Genomic DNA, 23,023 nt, shown 5'->3' with positions numbered 1-23,023 from the left:
CTTGTTCTTAGAGTTTTTTACGTAGTCTAAAAGAGGAAGAAATAAGGAGTCCCGCAGGAGAGGTCTTTTTCTCTGACAAAGACTTAATGTATATCGTAACTGTTTACCTGAATCCCTGGGTGTTTCCAGATATGCTCCTCAGGGATTAACTTGGTGTGCACTTGGTTATGGTCCAAATTAATAGAAGATTTAGCTTCAGGAGTATCTTCATGGTGTATTTTATAAATTAAACCATTAGTATTAATCGTTGATAAGAGTCATTACCCATTCTGTGTGCCAATTAAAACATGACTTTTTTTTTATTGTATTAAATACAAGTAATAACTTCAGCACCAGATTAAGTTATAATTATCTGCTCTTGTGTATACTGTTAAAAATGCTTGGACTGACATTTTTGTATATATGCATATAAAAAAACTTTTAAAGAATGGACAGAATCTGTACTTTACATATCAGTTTATGGGTTAGTGTCTGATATCTGGTTGGTATGTATTAGGATATTGGATGTCATTTCTATATATTTTGTATTGTTTTAGTAATTATATATTGCTGCTCAGTAAATGAGTGCACTTCTGGAGTGTTATGTTATCAACATTGGTTTACTCTTGCCAGAACAGTGGATTCTGATGGCCTCTTAATATTTAATATAAATATCAACAGAAAAATGTAATTCATGTGAAATAAAGGCCTCATTGTTAGTGGATTAGATATGAAAATGCAAAATAGACCTGTAAAAGATGACCGACAGAATGGAGAATATCTTCAAACAAGTCACGTTGTCTTGTTTTTCAGGAAAAATCCCTTGCTAAGGGTCAGAGCTTCCTTAATGAGCTTGAATGTGCAACCAACATCTTTTTGCACAGTGGAACTTTTCTTATTTTTCTTAAATGTTAATTGGTAAGGAATTTGAGAAACTTCAGTTCAGGAGACAAGCACCACTCAGAAATGAATGCCGCTTTTACCCTTAGGTGGGCATGAAATAGGCTAATTCTGAGTATTTAGATGCATCATTCTTGTTCATTGCCACAGGAATTTAGATACCTAAATAGAAATTAAGAGCTTAAATGCCTTTGAAAATCTCATCCTCATAGATGAATATCTTGTTCTATAACTGCCTTTCAAAATATATTTTCAGCGACTTAACATGCAAGTTCTTCATTCTCTGGGTGCATCTTTTTCAGTGTTTCTTGTGCTTATTAACCACATTAGCAATTCCTATTCTTTGTAGCACACCAGGAGTTAATATATTCACTTCCTTTGTATGTGTATAAGCGTGCATCTCCCCTTTGGTTTGTATTGAATTTGAAGCCTGAAGTGATGATCAATGGCTCAGATTATTTCCTTGCTGTCAGCTATTGACTTTCTCTCAGTCTGATATCAGAGCTTCTTTCCCAGGGCGATGCTAGCAGGGTAAAAACAGGAGGAGGGGAGTTGGGGGGGGAGCTGAAGAAAAGCTTGATAGAAGTCTTGCCATTTATCTTAAAGCTTTTTAACTGTGAATGTACATGAAAAATTGCTTGAAAACCGTGATTTAGGGTGGAAAATCAGGGAGGCTGAAATTTTCTATCAAAAATGTTGAAACAGGGTTAGCTTCTTCTCTTTCCCCAGTAGGGTTATTTATATAATTGTTTTCCTCCTCAACCTTTTTCGAAGTCCAAGTGTTTTGTTAGCTCTAAGGTACCATGCTACTTTGTCCGTGTGGCTTCCCTTCTCTATTGTGGAAGTAATCAAGACCAACATATCTGAACACAGTCCTCCAGGTTCTGGAAGTAAGCTTTTCGTGACTTCTGTCTGTATATTAAAGATGGATTCCTGATTTATCGTTCTTTACTCTATAATGACCTACATGAGTACAGTGACCACAAATTGCTTCTTGGTTTAGAACAGTAGTACTTTACCTCTTTTGCTGAAGATGAAACTAGAGTGTCAGGTATTCAGAGAGGTTATTTCAAGAGGAAGTGAATTTGTCATTGGAGCACTCATAACTCCATTTCTTGCTGTAAGAGAAGTCTATTCTGCAGGTCCCAAATTTTTATAGGAAAATGCAAGCATCTTTAGCTACAACTCTTTTAGGCTTTGAATAGTAAGATTACCATCTTTTAAGTGATAGCATGGAAGTGAGAGTATCGATATGGATTAGAACAGAATCACAGAATTGTTACAGTTGGAAAAGACCATCTGGTCCAATTGTCCACCTAGGGAGAAGATGGGTTAGTGGTGAAATAAGCTGGGTGTGGGTGAGTCATTTGAAAGACTGATATCTGACTATGGGAGAAGAGAAGGTTCTGTGTTGGTCAGTGTTCTTGCAACTTGGCTTCTTTTCTCAGCTCCACTGCTTGGGGCTGGGAGACCCCAAGTCAAGAGAATTTGTGCTGACCTCAGCAGACCGGAGTCTTGGCATTGCTCTGAGTCTGAAACATGTGGAAGCAGGCTGCATGTAGCAGCCTGGACACCAGTGTGGGAAGCTGGACAGACAGATGGGATGTCTTGTGGCTCTGAGTCATGGTGCTGAGTGTGAACTGGAAGTTGTTTTTCTGCTGGGTGTCTTGGGGCCACAGGTGTGGAGGTGAGAGTGGAAAGACTGGAGGAAGGAAAGGATGAGCGTGTCTGTGGGCAGAGAAACCCCCTGGGTGTGGATAAGGGTTGCATTTGATTTAGGTGCTAGAGCTGCTTTTTTAGCACAACTTAGCTTTCATTTAACCAGCCCAAATAGTCTATATTATAAATGGCATGTGGCCACCACAGTACCAAAATCACTGTTTACTTAATCAAATGTGATTAATGCATTGGTTTTACATTAGTATCTGCTTTTCTCCATTGTGGGAGTAGTCAAGGGATTCCCTTTGTCTGCTAGTGGGGAAGAAAGTGTTTTTTATCCTATTCTGCTTATTGTGCACTCACATCAGCAGTAAAAAATGTCTTTAAAAATGCCTTCTTTTATCAGTGGAGAGATCAATACAGCAACTTTCTGAAAGCATAATTCAATAACATGTGCTGAGGGAGAATAACGTGAGCTCTTTTGGTGAGGCTGCTTTTCAGACATGGAATGACATTGTGGACTTCATTTCTGAACAGGGTAAGATTAAAGGGATTTCAAGCGTGCTTTGAAAATATAAGGGAGAGTGATTTGGGCTTGAAGCAAGGCCTGTGCTACAGAACAGAAATAAAGCATTGCTGCAGATAATGTTTGCCTCTGCTTCTAGTGGAATCAAGAGAATCTCTGCTGCAAATCAGACCAAAAGTAGTGATGGTAATGGAAGGTGAGGAGGAGTATGTGTTGTCTTCAAGTAGAAGCCACCACTGGAGCTGGAAGACTTTGCCAAAACAATAACGGAAAAGGCTAAGCCCTTCACTGAGATAAGCTGGAGGATTTTTAAGGGACTTTGAGAAGCATTGGTCAGACACATCCCAGGTGAAACTTTGTACTTGATAAGTGAAGCATATTGAAGTCAGTTGAAGGAGACACAGAGGTGCACCATGATCTTTTCTGCTGCTTTTTCTTGGGTAGAATGTGTTGTTAAAGGAAATAGTGGCTCTATTTGATGGCTTCTGACAGGGAAGAGAATCTGGGGAACTAAGTGAATGTCTATAAGCAGTCTATTGCAATAAGGTTATGATTTGGCTAGGATGTTACTGTAATGAGCTTGCAAAAATGTCAGGTGTGATATATGGGGACTTCAAACCGCCACCCATCACAATTCTCATGGGATTATTTTCTGGATTTTCTTTTACTGCTCATAAATGAGTGAGGTTTTACTGCTCCATGGCAAATGTATGACTCCTTCCCTCTGAGAGGGGTGTTTGGCCAGTACACTCCCTGGACTATTGAGTCTACCACCAGTCAGGGTAACTTTAATTACTTATAACTATTAATTTTACAGTATGGTCACAAAGTCTTCTCTTGAACCAGAAAATATTAAAGCCACTGAAATCCAGAATATTCATCACATAATTGACTAAAATGTTTCTTCCTCCTTGCTGATGACTTTGTCCTTACCACTTTGTCAGCCTACTCAGTCTCTAGACACCTAGTGAGGTGTCAACCTCATTACCTCTCTGCAGAAACGTTTTCATTTCCAGACTTATTCCCGTACTTGTCATAGTCATTAACAAGTAAATACATCTCATAAAGCACAGAAATGAACTCATAATTATAGCTTTTCCAGCCATTAACACGTGTGATAGTTAAGTCTGATTATGAACTCTGCCTGTCCACATTCACTGGCAACGCTTTCCTGTGGGTCTCTCTATTTCTTTGCTTGCTCTGAGCGGAACTGACTTAAGAGTCCATAAAGCTAAAATCTAATTAAATAGCAGTGCTAGCCCTTGTATAGGGTTTAAATGTGCAAGAACTTTTCATTTTCTGATTTTTAAATATTTTTGATAAACAGATTAAAAACATCTTAGAAATATACCCCCTGACTTTGGGAGATGCCCTGGAATTTAACAGCCCATTATTTTTATATGGGCGATTTATTATAGTCAGAAGTGATGGAGTTCATGGAAAGCTAGTATATGGATAGCTGAATCATTCCATCACCTGTCATGACTCATTCCCATCATTTCTGTCCTTTCATGAAGGGTGCATAAACATGTCTGTGGACTTAATCAGGGACAAGAGTGTCTCATTAAAACATTACCTTGATTAGGGTCATAAAAATGATTGTATAGCCCCCTGGCTAGATTGTAGGAGACAGGGGATCAAGATATTCATTTGGAGGAGGATGCCCAAACAAAAAAGGAGTGGAGTCTGGCAGATGAAGGACTTCAGTCTGGGCTCAGGGCTCACTTTCTTGAGCTTCTCACCTCTGTGGGCAGAGATCTGCCAGATCTCATTCCTTCAGGTATTGTATGGTATGATCTGGATCCATTGTGGTGACTTGGTGACACTTACTTCAAGTGTATTCTGTCCTCCTTCCCCAGCTGACTCACACAGGATGAACCATGCCCTTTTGTGTCTTGGCTTAATCCACTTTCCAAGTGTGCTCAGAGGGCTTATCTAGACAGTTCCTCAAAGCAAGTGCTTGCTTGACCCATCCTCTGAGCTGACCTGACCAAATGCCATGCTTGCAGTTCAGAAAAGTTTATTAGGTTGTGGAGGGCACTGTGAAATCCAGTTACAAGCCTATATTACCTTAATATGTTTCTTTCAGGGGAAAAAAGCTTTTTGTTTTTGGTGATAGTAAGGCCTTACTGAACATCTGGTTGTGGGATTGAAATGTGTGCATGCATGTCAGGGGTTGGCTCTATTTCTTGGTTTGGAGCAGATCTTATACTTTGTCCCTATCTCCAAGGGATAAAGGAAGAGAAAAAGAAAATAAGTGCATAGTCACATTGAGAGCTGTTGAGCAAGTGCCTAAATCTGTGCAGATAGACTGTTATTGCTGTAACAATAAAATCTTTATTATTTGGCTGCTGTAATGCCCAAGAAATCGAATCATAGACGAAGATTGCACTAAGGTAGGAATAGCTCAAACAGACCAGCAAAAATACAGTGCCATGCCCAAGGGAGTTACAATCTGGATGTCATATCCTTCAGAGCAAGGTATCCCCAGGCTGAGCACAGCAATAAGCTCATGCACCTGCTGGCTTCAAAAGATATGCAGTACCTGTGGGGGAAACGGAGGGGTTCTGCAGTTTTGTGGGTAATTGAGCCATGGCTGTACATGGGGTTGTGGCTGAGACCTGCGCCAGGTGCTTCCTAGAAGATAGCAGCTCTGGGACTGCATCCCTGGAGCACAATGAAGAAAAAGCAGGCTTGAATTCATTGTCCTTCATTCTCTGGTCAAACTTGCAAAACTTGGGCAAACTGTCCAATGTCTTCTCCAGGTCTGTGCCTTACAGACATCACCTCAGCAATTGTTGTTGGCTCTTCTCGAGATGATTCCTCAGCCCTGGCTGCACGCTGACATGATGTAATAGCGAGAGTGGTCCCTTTATTGCACTGAGAGCACAATGCCTCATTATTCTAAGGATGAGGCTGGTGGGAAACAGCTGTTTTACTAATTGAGTAAATAAAAGCACGCCTCTCCCTCCCTCCTCCAGCATGCAGTCATCTGCCTGGGCTCTGTGCATCGTCACCGTCCCCTCGGCTCCCTGCCCCTGAGCAGGAGCGGGCAGTGCTGCTCTGGAAGGCTGCCCCTGCTCTGCTCGCTGCAGTCCAAGCGGTTTGTTTGGTGACTCATGCCCTGAGCCTTTGCTTTCGCCCAGAACCTTGCTCTGTCCTGCTGTTCCATTTGCTCATGCCCCTGCCCTGCCAAAGTAACCACAGCGTGTGGGGGGAGAGAGGAGAGGGGCGGCGTTGCCAGTCCTTCGTTAATTCCTAGATGCGAAACGATGGGGAAAGAAAGGCATGTGAGAGGCTAATAATAATGAGCTGTGGTCTTAGCGATGGAGAGCAAGGCGGGCTTCTCTAACTAACAACTTAATTATAATAAATTTGAGTCTAATGGCACCAGGCAAGTAAATCAATCAACCCTTGCAGGTGGGCTCATTAAAACTAGTAAAGTACAGACCAAAAAGTTCATCTTATTAAAAGGATTTAACATTTTCCTGTTAAATCCTTTGCTGCCCATAGATGCCAGGAGAGAATTTGGATTCTGCCTGTCTGTTGCAGTGGTATGAAAGGGCTGACCTTGCACAGCAATAAATGCCTTTGGTCCTGGCTGGCTGGTGCCAATGGGCATGGCTGCACAAATGCTGGTAGACTTTCACCAGCCTGGCCCAGCTGTGGGTTGCCAGCTGTCCCATGGGGTGCACTAAAACACAGTCAAGGGGGAGTACTCTCTCACAGAACACAAGTGATCTTGCTCTCCGAGCTGTTCTCTGGGCCTCTGTCTTACAGACTGAGACATCACCTCAGTAATTGTTGTTGGCTCTTCTTGCAGTGACTCTTCCCTGGCTGTGTGGGATGTCTCCACTCTTGTCAGGTCCTAATATATTGTAGCCCTCAAGCAGCATTTTCTGTCCTTGCCTTCCTCTCCTGGCTGCAGGATGTAGTGCTTTGAGAGGCAAATTTTCACAGACCATATTATAATCTTTTTCCTTTGGGAGAGTATATTTACCTTGGAAGAAACACTAAACTGAGAACAGCTATCCAAACAGCTGGCATCCTTCTTCCTGTTTTTCTTTTCTATCAGATAGAGTTGGTAGCTGGAGAGACAGATTTTTTTTTTTCTCAAACTTTCCTCTACCCACACTGTTACTTCAATGACAGCCTTATCTGCGTAACAGCACTCACTCGATACAGAAATCACTGCATTTTGTTCGGCAGGTCCCTGCAGTTGCAGGGTTGCAAGGGATATGCTGTTGGAGCATTACTTTGAATTGCATTTCTGGTGTTAACTGATTTTAGGGAGAAAATACCAAATGCATCAATCTGTCATTGTTCAGCAAAATGCTAACATTCAAGTCTTTTTTTTTTTCTTTTTCTGGTAAGAGAAGACCACAATTAAGAAAGTGGAGAGGGACAGGTTGCGTATCCCACCCCCTGTGTAGCACACCCATGGCTCTGTATCTCTAACCCCATTCTTTATGAGCCTGCTCTCTCCCAGAAATGCATAATTAAGGTGGCCACCCCCTTTATCCTGCTGGAGCTCAGGCAGCTCGGTTAGCCAACAAGGCAAGAGGGCACTGCCGTCAGAGGTGCAGTCCTGCAGTCTGAGTCCTGACTGAGACCTTTTAGTTTATGCAGCTCATGGCATGCTTGCTTGGTATCCTGCTGTGCTCAGGCAGCACTCTAATTGCACAGCAGTTTGTAAATAAGTGCCCTGCGTATGGGGGAAGTACCCCTTGCTATTTTTGATCATTTTTGAAAGGCATTTTTCTTTTAAGCTTTGAGAGGTCTCAGGGGCTTGTAGGAAATTAATTAGGCTTGCAGCAGTTCAGGAGTTTGTTCAGAACAAGTAGTAATATGTTAGAAAATGGTGTGGGAGAGGTAAATGAGAGAAATCGAGCATCTTTTATCCCACTAGGTCTCCTTTTTGCATAGAAAGTACTGAGTCTTTCCTCCTCTGCTCTAGACCTGTGGGCTGAGCACATCAGAGACAACTAATGAATGAGTTTCTCTGAATAAAAAGCAGCCCCTTGTCCTCCTCATCTCTAACAATTTTTTCTACTTCCACAGGAACAGGGAAAAATTCAGGACAGATTCAGTAACACCATGAGCATAGGAGCCCTGTCAGCAGTGTGATCAATATAGGACTGAATTGAGTTATTGCTGTTATTAAAGTATAGTTTTATTGCAATACTCTGGAAATATATATATTTTTTTGTTCCCTCTTATTTTTTACTCATTGTCCTCCCCCGTTACATCCCTTTAGCCTTTGCCCAAATTTCACCTCAAACCACAGGCAGTATTTTTTCCCCGGGAGGTGACGGGTTAAAACAATAAATAGATTGGTTCCTGTTTTTCCTCCCCAGCTCTGGGCTCCAGCTGGGTGCAGACACGGAATAGCAACAAGTCCATGGGAAAGGCTCATCTTCTCACAGCCCTCCTAACAGCACTCGGAGCTTGGCGTGAGCTTCCCAGAGCCCCCTCACTAAGGCTGGTGGGAGCTTCTTGCAGGGAATATAGCGATGGGGTGGAGATGGTGCGTGAACCCAAGTGGGACTCAAGGTGTGTAGGAAGAACACTGTAATGGGTCCTCAGCTGAGTGTTTTTTTTTTTTTTTTTTTTAAAACAAACTCACAAGCATAAATAATCGTGGCCGTCAGGAATTAACTATTTCTATGCTGTCTGCCTGATGACTTTTTAGACCTGCAAGAGAAAATGCATTTCTGGTGTAAAGCACCTCTTTCATGGGGGCCATTTAATGTCCCTGCAGACTATGTGCTTAGATAACTGCTTGTACCTAAAGACATCCCTGGCTGTATTTATATTTAGTCCTGCCAAATGCTGTCTGTTCCTCATTGATTTGTGATGAGAGAAAGCAAGTATTGCATCTTTACAGATTGATCAGTTTGCTCAGATTGATGCTGGAGAGCAGGAAGAGCTGAGGGTGGAGATGGGCACAGATGCATCCCTGCAGGAAGACCCGCGTGGTGCAGGCAGCCTGGGTGGTCTTGGCCGAGACGAATCCTATTTCCATTCCCCTTGGCTCAGTGTGTGCTCATGGAGTTGCTGTGGCTCAGTTGTCATTGCTGTTTAGCTACAGTAACCCGATCGTAGTCTTAAAGCCCAGTCCGTGGGGATGTGCCTGATGGTCTTGTTCCCATCCCAGTGTCAGCAGGGAATTCCAGCTGCTGGGGAGGGCTTTAGTGTGTTGTGCATGGTGGTGTGTCTTCTGGAGAAGCAGTGAAAAAGGAGTAGCCAGGGGATGGTAAAGGTGTGACAGCATCTTTACCAGCTTGGCACAGGTGTACTGGCACTGTAGGGTGTCAAGATGAGCTTGTGTAGTAGTGCCATTATAATTTTTTTTTCTAAAAGGTGCTAAAGCCCAGAATCAAAAGCTCTGGAGTCTGACAGAGCTGAGCCTATTGCTGAATGTCTATCACATCAGCTTCCTGGCATTTCTATCTTCCTTAAGCTAAAACCAGCAGCTTGCACCAAATCTTGCCCGATGCTACCAAGTGGTGCACCCCTTGTAGTACCTTTGAATAAACACCACTAATTCCTCTTTCATGCATTCCTGTGAGGGTGGGGACAATCAAGGGAAAATCAGGGAGCTATGAGATAGCCTGTACTTCTCCTGCCCTTAGCCAAGCAGTAGAGAGCAGTGGGAAACTGTTAGTGAAGGTGTCAGATTTTCTCTAAGGGCAGTCATGAAGCTTTTGTGCCAAACACTGTTTGACATTTAATTTAAGACCTATGTAAAGTAACAGCCAGAGCAGGCAACAAGCTGTGTTCCAGTTGACAGACTGGCTCTATTTGCTTCAGTTTCCTTAGCATGATGGCCAAGTTTATCTGTGAGCAAGAAATACTCAAATTATTATTTTTTTTGTTAGCCCATCATGAAAAGAGAGCACTTGTGTTAAATGCAGCTTTGTGCTTCAGGTGGCCTTCGTTAGGAAACATAACATGTGAGTGCTGTGCGTCACCCAAGGAGCCAAAGCAAATTGTGCCTCTTTGATTAAATAATGCCAAAGTCAAATGCTGGATTCCTGACTTGGACTGACCTGGTCAGCAGGTGTAGGGATGGAGGGGATCAGTCTCACAGCTAGATGTGGGGGAGTAGGGCTTGCTCCTTCCATAAATGTGGGTGTTGTGACCATGTTGTGCACAGGGGTTTAACATGTTGTGTGTTCAAAGCAACCATGCGCTACATTTCATCTGCTGTTTGGTGTTTTGGGAAATGGCAATGAAACCTGTTAGGGTATTTGGAGGGTTTGGGTATCTGGAGGGAGTGGTGTGAGCTGAGCCCCTGTGGAGAGGAAAGCAGTAGTGAAAGGCTGGCTGGTTAGCCAACGCTGGAGAAAGGAATGGTTTAAATGGTAGTTCTACATGTAGAAACCACTCATGAAATAAATTATTTGTGTTTAAGTTCTTTATAAAGAAAAAGAAGGTATCTGGTCAACATAGTGAGGTGTGCAAGTTTGGTGATGAAGATGGGGAAGGAGTATGTTAGCCAACTGGTAAGGAATAGCAAAAGAGGAAGGGTCTACGAAGCAAGTGGCTTGCTGCATTGAGGACCAAAAGCAGCTGCAGAAGGTGGAAGCAGTGGGAGGAGAAGGGCTCCCCAGGCAATGGGACAGAGACAGTGGCCTGAAGGCGGTTCTGGCTGGCTGGAGGAGGACTTGGCTGCTTTTCCAAGGTCATTAGGAAGTCTAGACTTTCCCATAAAAGGGTCCCATTTGCTGCAGAAATCCTTGGGCTACCAATGCCCTGAGGGAGGGGAAAGCATGTGTATTTCCAGAGAGCTGCTTGCAGCTTCATAGAGAACATAAAAAGCATGGAGGAGACCAGCCTGGCTACACTGGGGTACCTTCCATGAGTCCCTGTGTACATGGACCTTGGAAGTCATTTTTGGGGCAGCCTGGCAGGACCTTTTTCCATCGATCATGTAGCCCACCTTGCCAACAGGCAGCTCTGGGGCTGGCCCACCTGGCTGTGGGGCAGCTGCTGCTCCAGGCTGGCTGGGTTGTGCTTCTCCACAGGTTCCTTGCCCAGCAGACGGGCCAGAAGAGCCAAAACCAACTGCATTCCTCTTCGAAAGCCAGAGAGCAAATAATGACTTCTGTGTGCTGAGGGAGGCATTTGAGGAACTCTATTCATGCAGCTGAGTTCCTGAAACTCAGAAAGGAGACTTCCACCTCTGACAAACTCCCCCTTGGTTACCCAGGGGCTGTTTGACCCATGGGTTGTGCCTTCTTTTGGCTTTAAGCGCTTTAAAATACTTTCTTCTCTCTTTATGTAGATAGCATTGGTCTTGCATAACCCACCTGGAGAGACCTTCTTGACAGCAGTGTTCAGAGTAAACCACAAGCCCCAACCCCCCTCGGATCAGCATATGCTTTTGTTCCTGTTAACAGGGCTTGCCAACTTATGCTGCAACTTACCTTGGAAGGAGAAGTCAGAGTGAGTTGCTAAAGGCAGGGAAAAAATGATTGCAGTTTTCTAATTGAGGCAAGGGGGAAAAAATAATACAAAGTTGAGAAATGCTTTTCTTGAATAAAGGTTTGAATGCCTGGGAGACTGGCAGTAATTGGATGTAGTTCTTTTTGCAAGCCCAGCTATATGTTACCCTTGTCTTAGTGCCATATTGTGAAAATCTGTGTCAGAAAAGACAGGCCTGGTGGACTGGATCCTAAAAGTCCTTGTACCAGGGGAAGTATCTACCGATGTGAATAACCGCTGGAGACAGATGATGGTGCACACCCCAAAAGAAACAATGCTGGAGACTGCAGTGCTGGGTAGAGTGATGTTGAGGCTTCTACCCAAGGGGACAGTTTGGATGTGAAAAGCCTCCTGCAATCTGCACAGACTTAGATGTTGATTCAAGCCTCAGAGTTTGCAATCTAGCTGGGATTAGCTGTACAATTTGGCAACCAAATTACATGGTTGGAGATGGTCTTAGTGATGTGACTAGTCTGGGACCTTTATGAACAGATTTCATTTGTGGTATTTCTTTGTGGCATGATTTCTCTTACATAGAATCACAGAATCATTAAGGGTGGAAAAGGCTTTCATGTTGGTCTCCCTGAGTTGTAGTTGGATGGTGCAGTGAAGAGAAGAACGTAAGGTGTTAAATCTTCCCATCACTGTGTGAGAAGGAATCCTGAATACCATCAGGGGAACTTTCCAAAATTGGTGCTTCTTGGAATCACAGTGAATCCAGTATCAAAGTTTGTGCTTATTCACTGGGATCAAGCACTAAACAAAAGGTATGAGAAGTAAGTAAAAGACAGTGCAAATGACTTAAACCCTCCTCGAGTGCCCATAAAGGCAGCCTGAGGGCATCACAGTGTGTTGGGTGGGCAGGCATGGTGCTGGTCAGTGGGTTCTCTGGGATGCAGAGGGACTGGATGGTGCTGGATGGCTTTGTTTTTTTCCTTGGATTAGGTCTCATAGCACGGCTTGCAGTGCACATTTTGTGAACTGAGAATGTGCTCTCTGTTCGCTTCTAGCGCACCTGTTAGCTCCATAAGCAAGCCTGCCAATTAAACACAGAAGTCAAATCCCACAAGGAGCTTGGCTGCGTATGCTAGAAGATGTATGTATGTAATAAATGGTATTATGAGGTACACACCCAAAGCTATTTGAGTTACCATATGAGAGAGAAGGCAGGGTCAGAGTACTGAATAGGCTCAAATAACACAGATATAAATGCTAGATCCACTTGCACCCCTTTGTTTCATCTTGGACAAATCATTTAGCTTCTCGGGGCCTCAGATCTTCTACTGAGTACATCTGGGGTGATTAAAAAAAAAAAGATGAACCCACACCTTTTTATCTGCATACTCTGATTTCCTCTTATTTTGAAACAGGAATTGCCCCTCTGTGCACATCCTCAGGCATGATTTTATAGGGACTTTTGCCTATGTAACACATAGGTATTGCTGCTGCATTTCAGCCCATGCCCCTGCAGAGCAGAGTGTATATACAAGTAAAATCAGCATTATGCCTTTGAATCCTGTTTTCTATTTCATGATATGTACTTCCTTACAAGTGAGCTGGATTTTACCCATCACTGGAGAAGCAAAGTTTGGTTTCCATGGGAGCCAGGTACCTCGCACTTGGTGAAGTCCAGCTATTACTCATCAAGAGAAGGGCAGCCAACATTGCACTTTGGCTGTAGCTGACAGGCAATCTATCTGGGCTGAATCCCTTAACAGTGGGCTCCAGCCTTGCCTGAAATCTTATCCTTTGCCTCTCTGTGCAAGTGGGGATACCGCCTTCGCAGGGCGGTTTGTTTCAGACACATGCTGACAACTGGAGCTGAGTGGTAGTGGTGGAATGTGATGGAAAGCTGCAGTGAATGTATTAATTGCACTCTTTTTCCCTCCTTTCTGTAAAAGCCTTGTGTGCTGGGGGGAGCCTTGCTGAGTTTCTCTTATGCGGTAATTATCTAACACAGTCCTAGACTTTTGCCTCGCGTCCAGGAAGGTGCATTACTAACCCAAAAGGATTTGATACCCTCCCACTGTGGCCCATTTTCTTGGCTCTTGCCTGCTCCTTTTGGCTCCTTCAGCCTCACAGGTCCATTAAGATCTTCTCGGTTGCCCATGCACAAACCTGACAGGCTCATGGGGAGATGCTAAAATGGTTCTGGTTCAATTAGCAGGATATAATATGCCCTTTGGTGAAACCCTGGCTCCCCTGCCAGGCTAAGCACATGCTGCCCGGGCTCGTAGCAGAGGAGGGGTGTACCCATCACCTTCCTTCACTGGCAAGGCACAGAAACAATGAATCCAAGTAGCTGCTGCAAGGAAGTACCTGTATTTTACTCCCAATTTTATTATTATTTTTTTTCATAAAATGAGCTTGAGACTATCAGAAAGCCTGCTTAAGTTATTCAACATACTCCAGCTAGCTGGTAGCTGTAGCTTTTATTTTAGTCTAGGAATATTGCTATTTTCCTTCCCTGTGAGCCGTCTTGCATTTTGAGTTGTTCTGCCCTGTGGGTCACAGACCAGTTTGGTACTCAGTCTTTCTGTCTGTGTTGATCAAATGCTTCTCTAGGTGATTTGCTGTTTGCCATGGTTGATAGCCTCCTGAGCAATCAGTGTTGTTTCTCTCCCTTGCCTCTGAGATGTGTTGAAAGATCTCAGTACCAAATCATATATTCACAGCAATTATTCCCAGGTTGGCTGCATAGAGTTTTTTAACATGCTTGCCAATAACAGAAAGGTAAGTCAAAACTCCAATGAAACTGATGCTCAGACCTGGGGGAGAGCAGGAAGCACGAGCTGTAATTGTTTTCTCGGGGTTCAGCCGCCTTGGACAGTAGCTGTTTCTATGAGACCTTTTGGAAGTAAGAGGTATTGCAAGTGGATGAATTCATATGCTTTGGTGGTAGAATTAACAGTCCCAGAGGACTGGGACACCGGAGAGAATATGTTGAAAATGATGGTGGCTTCTGCCTCTGCAGGGGCAGGAAGCAAATCTGGATGGAGCTGCACTGTGAATAGCATTGGCTTGGTCTGGATGCACTGGCTCTCTCATGTGGTGGGAAAAACCTGCCCTTAACTCTAGTCTTGAGGAATGCTTTTTTCTTCTCTTTCCCAGGAGGTTTCCCTGGGTTTATAAATGACTGCATTTCCCTTCAGCATGACAGCTGCAGCTTCACCTCTTCTCGTGTGAACCTGGAGTCAGGTCAGGCTAAAATGCTGAATCTTTTCTTTCTCCCCCTTCACTTGGTTCTCTGGCCCCCTCCTTCTTTCCCCATATCAGCAGGCTCTATTGCCATAACTTGAGGATTAGCTTTTCCCTGCAGGAATGAGCTGAAATGCATGTGCTTTACTGAGCAAAACAAATCTCTTCAATATTAGAAAGGCAAAGCAAAATGCTTGAGCACATGTGTTTTTTGTTAGCTGACTTCTCCTCCAGCTTTGTGTTTGGTCCCAGTGTCAGATTCCCTCTTAAATATGCTTAGGAGGTCACAGCAAGCAGGTGAATAGTCATACAATAAAAATCACATCACACCTCTTTAAAAAAAAAAAAGAAGTACATATAAAAAATACATCCCTTCTTTCCTTCTTCCATGATCCCCACCCCCTCCATGCACAGTAGAGGTAGAGGCTTGATTATGCACTCAATATGAAGTAAATGAAGTAAAAATGAGTTTTCCACAGCAGACAGCAGTTCAGGCATTTGCAAGTGAGCACAGAGTTTATAGGGTGCCCTGAGTTAAGCAGGTAAATATAGGTCAGGTTCTCAGCTGGTGTAAATTGACTTCCCTGGAGTGATGCCACCCTGCACCAGGGTCTGGCTTCCAAACACGTGTGCTTGTGCCAGCTGGGTATTTTCGGGAAGTGTGTGTTGGGTAAGATGCTGAGAAGATGACAAAGGTGTATATATGCAGAACACACCTCTGAGTGTTTAGTGCAGGTGTGTGCAATAAAGCTTGGATGGGGTTTTTGAAACCATGACTCAGTTCCTTTAGGAAGATCAGATACTGGGTTTCTGTTATGATAGCATACAGCCAAGTGCCCCAGACACCCCCAGCACTTCTGAACTGGTGGGAACTCGTACAGACTTCTCTGAGTTGACCTGACAAAAGCAATTCTAATAAAACATTGAGGTTCTGGTCTTGTGTGTGGATTTTACAAGTTACCTCAGCCAAGGCAATACCTCTGTACTGGCAGAAGTGGGAACTAGCTCAAAGAAAGCTAGTTTGAGTACTAGAAATACTGGTGACCCCGAGAGAGATATATATATTTTTTATTTGGTAAGTCTAGCAAAATGATCTCTCAAGGATTTGTCTAATGTCATTCTGAAATGACTGTTCATTTAGTATCTCAAAGGATCTGGTAGAATTGACCTGGTAGAGTTTGAAGAATGTTCAATCAAGAATATTCATTTTAGACTGGGCATTAGGAAAAAATTCTTTGCTGTGAGGCTGTTTAAGCACTGGAACAGGCTTCCTAGTGAGGTAGCTTATGCTCCAAGCCTGTTGTGTTCAAGGCATTTGGATAATGTCTTGAACTTTTAGTTAGACCTGAAGAGGTCAGGCAGTTGGACTCAGTCTTTGTAGGTCCTTTCCAATTGAACTACTCTAGCTTATTTATTTTACAACCTAGACACTTGCAGCACTCAGACATTGACCTGCAGTGCATTGTGCCAGAAGGCTCTAAAAGAACTGTATGCCTGTTCAAGGCTGTTACATAATTAAAAATAATGTCCGAGAGCTCAGATCCCTTGTATGGAGGCTCAGTAGCAGGAGAATAGTGTGCTATGAGAAGGCAAGGGACTTTTTTTTTTTTTTAAATAAAAAAAATTAAGGAGCAGTTGAATGATAGTGCAGGACTTCAAACAAACATGTCTTCAGGGCTATCAGCAGCAATGTTTGTGGTAGAAGCACTCAGTCTCCAGTGATTCACTTGCCTGATTCAAGCAGTGTAGGGCATGGAGGGAGTTTGGCCTTTCCTAGGGAGTGTGTCCTAAAGCAGAACGCTTCAGGACTTCTGTTTCATTGTTTTCAGTATCTATTTGGGCTTAATGCATGGATCATGACTACAGGTACAGCATGGGATGGACCTCAGGCAGGCTGTAAACTTGCAGTCCAAAACCCTTATCCTTGCTCACTAGTGGCACACAAGCAGTGCTGTTTAGCAACTGCTCAACAGTGGCAGCACCTCTAAGAAATTTGTCTTGGTATAACCATAAATGCAGTGTGCCTTAGCTTCACACCAACATACAGCAGAAGATGGTAAGAGACTTCTTTAAGATGGATAACATTTTCCTTTTACACATCTGGATTCTGTTCAGATTGCTTTGTTAATTGCCAAGAGATGACAGTAAGAAAGGGGAGAAATGTCAAAGAAGCTTGATTGCCCCAAGCATGGAGCTGAATACATTTCTTTCTCTATATTGGATGCAACCAAAACTGTGAACAGCACTAACATGTGGAAAGGCTTTTTAAGAGATTGTGATGCAGTATAACCAAGGCTTTGCCTCTTGTTTTTACTGAATGACACGTTTGGCTCTTAGTTGAGGCATCTTTTGAAAGGGGAGCTGTGATGTGTGCAGGAGTGTAAGGCGTGAAACTTTATATAAACCAGTGAATTCATTTGATTTGAGATTTGATCTCACAAGCAAGCCTTTGGGCTGAGAAAACAATTCTGCTTGTTATTCTAAGATAGCTTTTCCTGGCAATAAACACTCTGGTTTTTATCATCTTGATTTTTGTTTAGGTTTGTTTTTTGTTCTCACAGTCCTGTGCTCTGTTCCTGAGTTATTTCCAGGTTTTGCTGGTATAAAATAAGGGGTGAAAAGAGCAATTGAAACAATTGCAGCAGAGGAGGTTTTCAACTTCTAACATCTGTGTGCTTGATGGCATAATGTGAGTCTTAAATAACCTTTAAAGCAGTCTGGTGTATGGTGCTCAGCTGAATGCAAGTGTAGTGTGGAAGCGCACAGCCCTGCAACTTATGCCATAAATACAGCTATCACGTTCAGTAAATTCAAAGCTAATCACCTCATTCTTGGTATGACAGTGTCGTAAGGTGTAGCTGTGCAGTTCTGCTAATTAAAAAGTTGGGAGAAAGAAAGGTCGCTATAATTCAGCATGTTTCTATTAGAAATCCTTTTGGCTATGAAAACAAACAAAACTCTCAGTGCAGGTCTGACCTTCTCTTTTTCTTTCTTTCATTTGGTCATAAAATCCATGTAATTACTTCTAGAGGCTCTTGGTGATATCAATGATAGTGTTTCAAAGCAATTAATTTAGTGTTTTGGTCTCATAAATTGTAAATGGCAATTACTGTACCAGCGGCTCAGCTAAGCAGGGAGTGAAGCAGCCCCAGATCTCTGGATGCTTTCCAGGTGTTCAGCTGAGACAAAAAAAAAAAAAAGTTATGGGTATGGGATTAAGGGGATTGTTGTTTGCACGATGCATAAGCAAAGAGGTACTAGGAATATATTTTTTTTTTGCATCTGCAATATTAAGTCTGGGTGTTGTCCCCTTCTTAAAAGGAAGTTATAGGGGAAAAAAGAAAAGGGAAGTGATAGAAATGGACTTACACGTTCAGGTTTTGGCAAGAAATTTGAGATAATAAACATCAACTTTCCAAACCAGGTCAGTAATCCGTAAGCATGTTTAGCAACATAGCAAATGACTGACCCTATAATCTCACAAGGGAGAGAATATTAACATACAACAGCTTGAAGTATTTTTATTTTTACAGTTGATCACTAGTGGTGCAAATTCATTTGGATGATTTACCTGTGAGTATGATAGTAATGAACGTTCATAGAAAAACACGTTTGATATAAGCAATGTTTCTAAGAGTCTACTTTTCTGTTTCAACCAAGAGCTGAGTGCAGAGATTTGAATAATGTTACATAGCATGTGTTAGATGTGAAGTCAGCAAAACACCCCTCATAGCCACATCATGCTTTTAAAATCTGGGAGGATGAAGTGGAGCTTGGCCACATGATATAGCGAGAGGTTGAAAAAAAGGTAAATAAAGATATCTTCAAAAGATGAAGAGAAATCCTCCTGATGTTCCAGGAATAAAAGTGTAATGTTATGCTGCTCCTTGCCAGCAGCCTCACAGAGAGAAGCAGGGAAGGCAGGCTGATTTTTGCTCTTATATCAGCTCTGCCCTGTTCTCCATGGAGAGCTGCTCCAGCTCATGTCCTCTGAGGGCCTGGGGCATTGACCAGAGGTGGGGACGGTTTGCACACCAAAATGTCGCATCACACTGGAGCAGCAGGCCAGACACTACAGTGATAACTGCTTGGGACCAACCACATGGGATGGCTGTGTTGTTTACTACTACAGACAGGAGTTTGGTGGTAGCAATTGAGCAGAGGATGTTCCGAGGAGGAGAGGCTGGGAGAGCTGAAAGCAAGATCTGCCTCTCAGCTGGGGAGGAGAAGGTTGCAGTGAGATGGACGGTGCTGTCTTTCTAGCACAATGGCTTGATATTCTACTCCCTTCTTATAGTTAGGCTTTGGGTTCAGCCATTTCTGGCTCAGTATGACACAATTTTTGCTTGTCTCCGTGTCTTGACTCTAATTAGGGGAAGTTGGTGAGGTTAAGTTTGAAGAAGGACCTGCTACGATGATAAATAAGGTGCAACCAAAGCCATGGGCCCTGGATAATGGATGTTCCCTTTTGCAGGATGCACAGTTTTGTGGAGTTTAATTTCTAACTAGTTAAAGATCCATCCTGTGAAAAATGACTTCCCATTTCCAACCTATAATGAAAGTAAAATAGTGGAAAGACAGATGAGTTAGTGCTCCTAGTAATCTGTTATGTAGCTGGGTGAGAAATAAAACCATTTGTCTCTCCCCCCGACTGACTTTTCTTACACAAAATAACTGTGTAATTGTCTTAAACCCTGAATAGAGAGCAAAGTCTGGAGGAGAGAGATTCTTATGTTTCAGCTGGCTCCCAGCTGTTCGTTTAAGGAGAACAAGGTTGTGTGTGTGAAGGGAATTCAGTGGGAACCCATTTCTCAGGGCTGTGACCTCTTTCCTGTTTGTCAGATGCACTGATTATCTGGAATAATTTTTTTTTTTTTTTGCGAAGCGTTGTGAGATTCTGGCAAAATAGCTGTATTGGAGCCCAACAGGTATTGTTATCTGGCTAAGAACTGGGTGTACAGCATGGTCTTGTGCACTTCATAGACAAGAAGAGGAGCTTAATGGAGCTGTGGAGTTGAGATCTGCATGTCAGTTTTTATATTACTTGGGGTAGATGCAAACAAGAATCAGTACTCTGAAATAACCAGAGCTCATATGGTGTTTGCTGTAGGGTTTGGTTCATATTTAAGTGAACTATAGGTGTTTTTCAGTTCACTGGACAAACAAAAAGTATTTCAGTTAAAACTGACCCAAGATGTTTTGATTTGGAGGGTGTTCTTATAAGAGCAATTTTTTTTTTTACTGACTCTTAAATTGTTGAAATAATGCAAAGAAATTTTATGTTAGTAACACTTTGGTAGAGTTCACTGAAACTGGTTATATTTCTTTTTTTTTTTTTAATCAGATTTAAATGCTATTTCTGAATGTATTCCATATGGACTTAGAATCTTTTTTTTTTTTTTTTTTTTTTGCCACCACATTGTATAAGCTCAATTTTAGAGCTAGGCCTGGGCAATGGCTTCTGATTGAGGGAGATTGTCTTCTGTTACTGTAGCCTGGGGTGGAGTTCAGGAAGAGACTTCAAGAAGCACTGATAAGTCAATATTTTGGCATGTGGCTTTTAGTTGATACTTTGTGGTAATGTGTTTGTAAGCTGTTTCCCTAAGAAAAGAACCAGTTCTATTTCAAAGCATACTTGTTTTAGCAGTACATGGCACATGAAATGCAAGGACTTGACTCAAGTTTTTATCCAGGGGCTAGCGAAGCTTGTTCTGCTGAGGTAGGTTTTTCTTTCCTTTTTTTTTTTTTTTTTTTTGAGTGGAGACTGTTTTAATTGTAAGAGTGATAGTTAACTTTTTAATGCTTTGAAGTTGTAATATGGGGAAATGCAGAACTCCAGAACTCTCAGCACAGTGCAAATGTTTGCAATTAAATCAATGAGCTCCCTGCTGAGAAGTGAATGACCAAATACTGCAAAGCTCTGTCCCCTTTATGTAATCCCAGTGGTGGGAAAAGTGCAGTCTCTTCCCTGAAAATTAGCAAACAAGATTCATAGCAGTAAAGGCACAATGCAGTTCATCAGACAAACTTGCTGAATAAACAGTCATGGAGAAAGATTCAAGTTTATATAATGTGGTGAGGGAGGAGGGAGAAACCAACATACCCTTGCAAAACCAACGTGTATGAAGGAGATTTTTTCTCTTTGCTCCCTGAGGGAGTGGGTTGATGGCTAAGAGCAATGCCTTGCAGCAGGTATTGTGTGTATGTGTCCTAGTTCTTGTGGGCCTTTTCCATCTCTGAAGGCCAGGCAAGGTGCCAAAATTGCAGCTAATAAAACATCCCAGTCCTGAGCACCAAAGTAACACCATCCCATGGCACAATGCTGCAGGGTGCAAAGCAACCAGGTTCACATTTGGGAGGGTGCAAGGATGGTGTAGGTATCATATTATTGACATTGCGGTATTGCTTTGGAGGGAGAGGTTGTTTGTTTGCCTTTGCACCTCCTTATGTATGGATTTCTTCCTGGTCTTCACAGTGATGTATGGGAATGTCATGTTAAGACTCAACTATGACTTTACTATGGGAGATAAACAAAGAGGAAAGTGTCCCCTGAGGATGATATGGCATGGCAGAATTTTGTCCTATATGTTACCTCCTGAGTTGATTAAACTTCTACAGTGAGACTTCACCTAATGAGTTTGGCTGAAGTGCAGATAAATGTGTACAGGTGCTTCTGTGCTTGGGGCCTTTGGCTCCAGAGTTGGCTTCCAGCCCTGGTGCAGGAAGGACAAATGCCTTGTCTGGTCTTGTGCCTCCTGCTTGTTTTGCAAGGCCTCTCGTACCCAACTATTACCTCTGTGCTCCTCCAAGCACATACATGATGAAGAATAAATGACTGAGTGAATGGAAATAAGAGGTGCAAAGGTTTTGGAGTACGTGCATGTTAAGAAAAAGCTAATGACACATTTTGCATGGGAAAGTCAATAAATACTTTCTATGTTTTTTGGCTAACCCAAAATGTATTTCTAATGGTAACAAATTGGATGTTTCAGTCAAACTAGTGCCTTTCATCAGTCCTGAATTGCATTTAAAACAACATTTTAACGTGTTTTTAAAGAACCACTTTCTAACAGATGATCCAGGAGGCTGTGCAAAAATAACTTGGAATAATCTTGAAATCTATGCAGGGCCAAGCCAGAGAAAAGAAGCCAACACCTTTGGGCAAAGAAAACAACAAAATCTAAGAAGAGCCAGGAAGAAGGGAGGGAAGAGATGTTCATGGAAAAACCTACCTCTAAAAGTCCTATGCTGTCCAGCAATAGCTCTTCTTTCTTTCTTTTTTTTTTTTTTGAGAAATCTGCATGTAAAACCAATGCAATGTTTTACATATTCAGTTTTCCTCATTGAAAGGATTCTCTAGCTGTTGAGAAAACAGTTAGTGCCAATAAAGCTATTGTCTCCAGAGCTCTCAGTATGCTTGGTTATTCTATTAATGGAATATTAGATTAGGGAGTTTGGGTTAAATACAGCATAGAGCAACAACAATGTACAGCCCAGATCTCAGACATTTTTGTTACTGGTTAATCCATGAATTGAGGAGACCAGGTGTTTAGAAGCCACATCCTTGATAAGGAAACAGGTGTCCACTTATCTGAATGATTGTGTCTCTTACAGAGCAGAAAATCTCCCCATATAGGACGCTAAAGGAATCCATACCCAAAGCAGGTCTATTTGCTACATCATTGCTACTTGAAGCTATCAAAAATGTAGTAAGCAGTGGGGAGAAGGACTGTCTTTTCCAAGATAAATATTTTAATTGTGAAAGAAAATGAACCTGAAGGCTCAAGTGTAATGCAGGTGACCTTTCCTGCTCAGTTTGTGCAGTGGAGCAGTGGGCGTTTAGAAATATGCTCTGATGGATGGGAAGGGGAGGCTTTCTTCTTTCTCGTCAGCTTGCTGCCAGTACATACAAGAAGATATGGTCTAGATTTTCTTGTCATTCACCATGTCGCTCCAAACTGAATGTTTCTGAGATTCATCTGTGGAAGATTTTGGACACTAAAGGAATATTCCAAGTCAAATTTTATGGCCAGACTTTTGAGGATCACAAATGATTTCACTCAAGATTCTTGGTACTGCTTCAGGTCCATGTATAAAGAGGCAATAGTGAACCGTACAGATTATATGGTTTAGGACAGGCTCTTGCTTTTTGGAGACAAGAGTTGGCACTGGGCTAGTAAGTTCATTTTTTGATATCAGAATTCTGCATGAAAATCAGATGACAATATCTGAGGAGCAGAGGGGCCAAAAGTAGAACTGCATGGATGAACC

At 42.5% G+C, this 23,023-nt stretch overlaps 1 long non-coding RNA gene across 1 annotated transcript in view; it reads left to right on the top strand.

The window, feature by feature from the left end:
* LOC137863297 (uncharacterized) overlaps positions 1 to 22,156 on the top strand; it is a 53,901-nt gene extending 31,745 nt beyond the window's left edge. Inside the window, exon 3 of the long non-coding RNA XR_011100847.1 lies at positions 21,880 to 22,156. This is a non-coding gene — a long non-coding RNA (uncharacterized lncRNA). The remainder of the gene's footprint in view (positions 1 to 21,879) is intronic.
* The last annotated feature ends 867 nt before the right edge of the window (positions 22,157 to 23,023 follow it).

The sequence above is a fragment of the Anas acuta genome, chromosome 12, assembly GCF_963932015.1.
Source record: "Anas acuta chromosome 12, bAnaAcu1.1, whole genome shotgun sequence".
Classification (NCBI taxonomy): Eukaryota; Metazoa; Chordata; class Aves; order Anseriformes; family Anatidae; genus Anas; species Anas acuta.
Note: the sequence above shows the minus strand (reverse complement) of the source record. Positions and strands in the feature narration are given on the sequence as shown.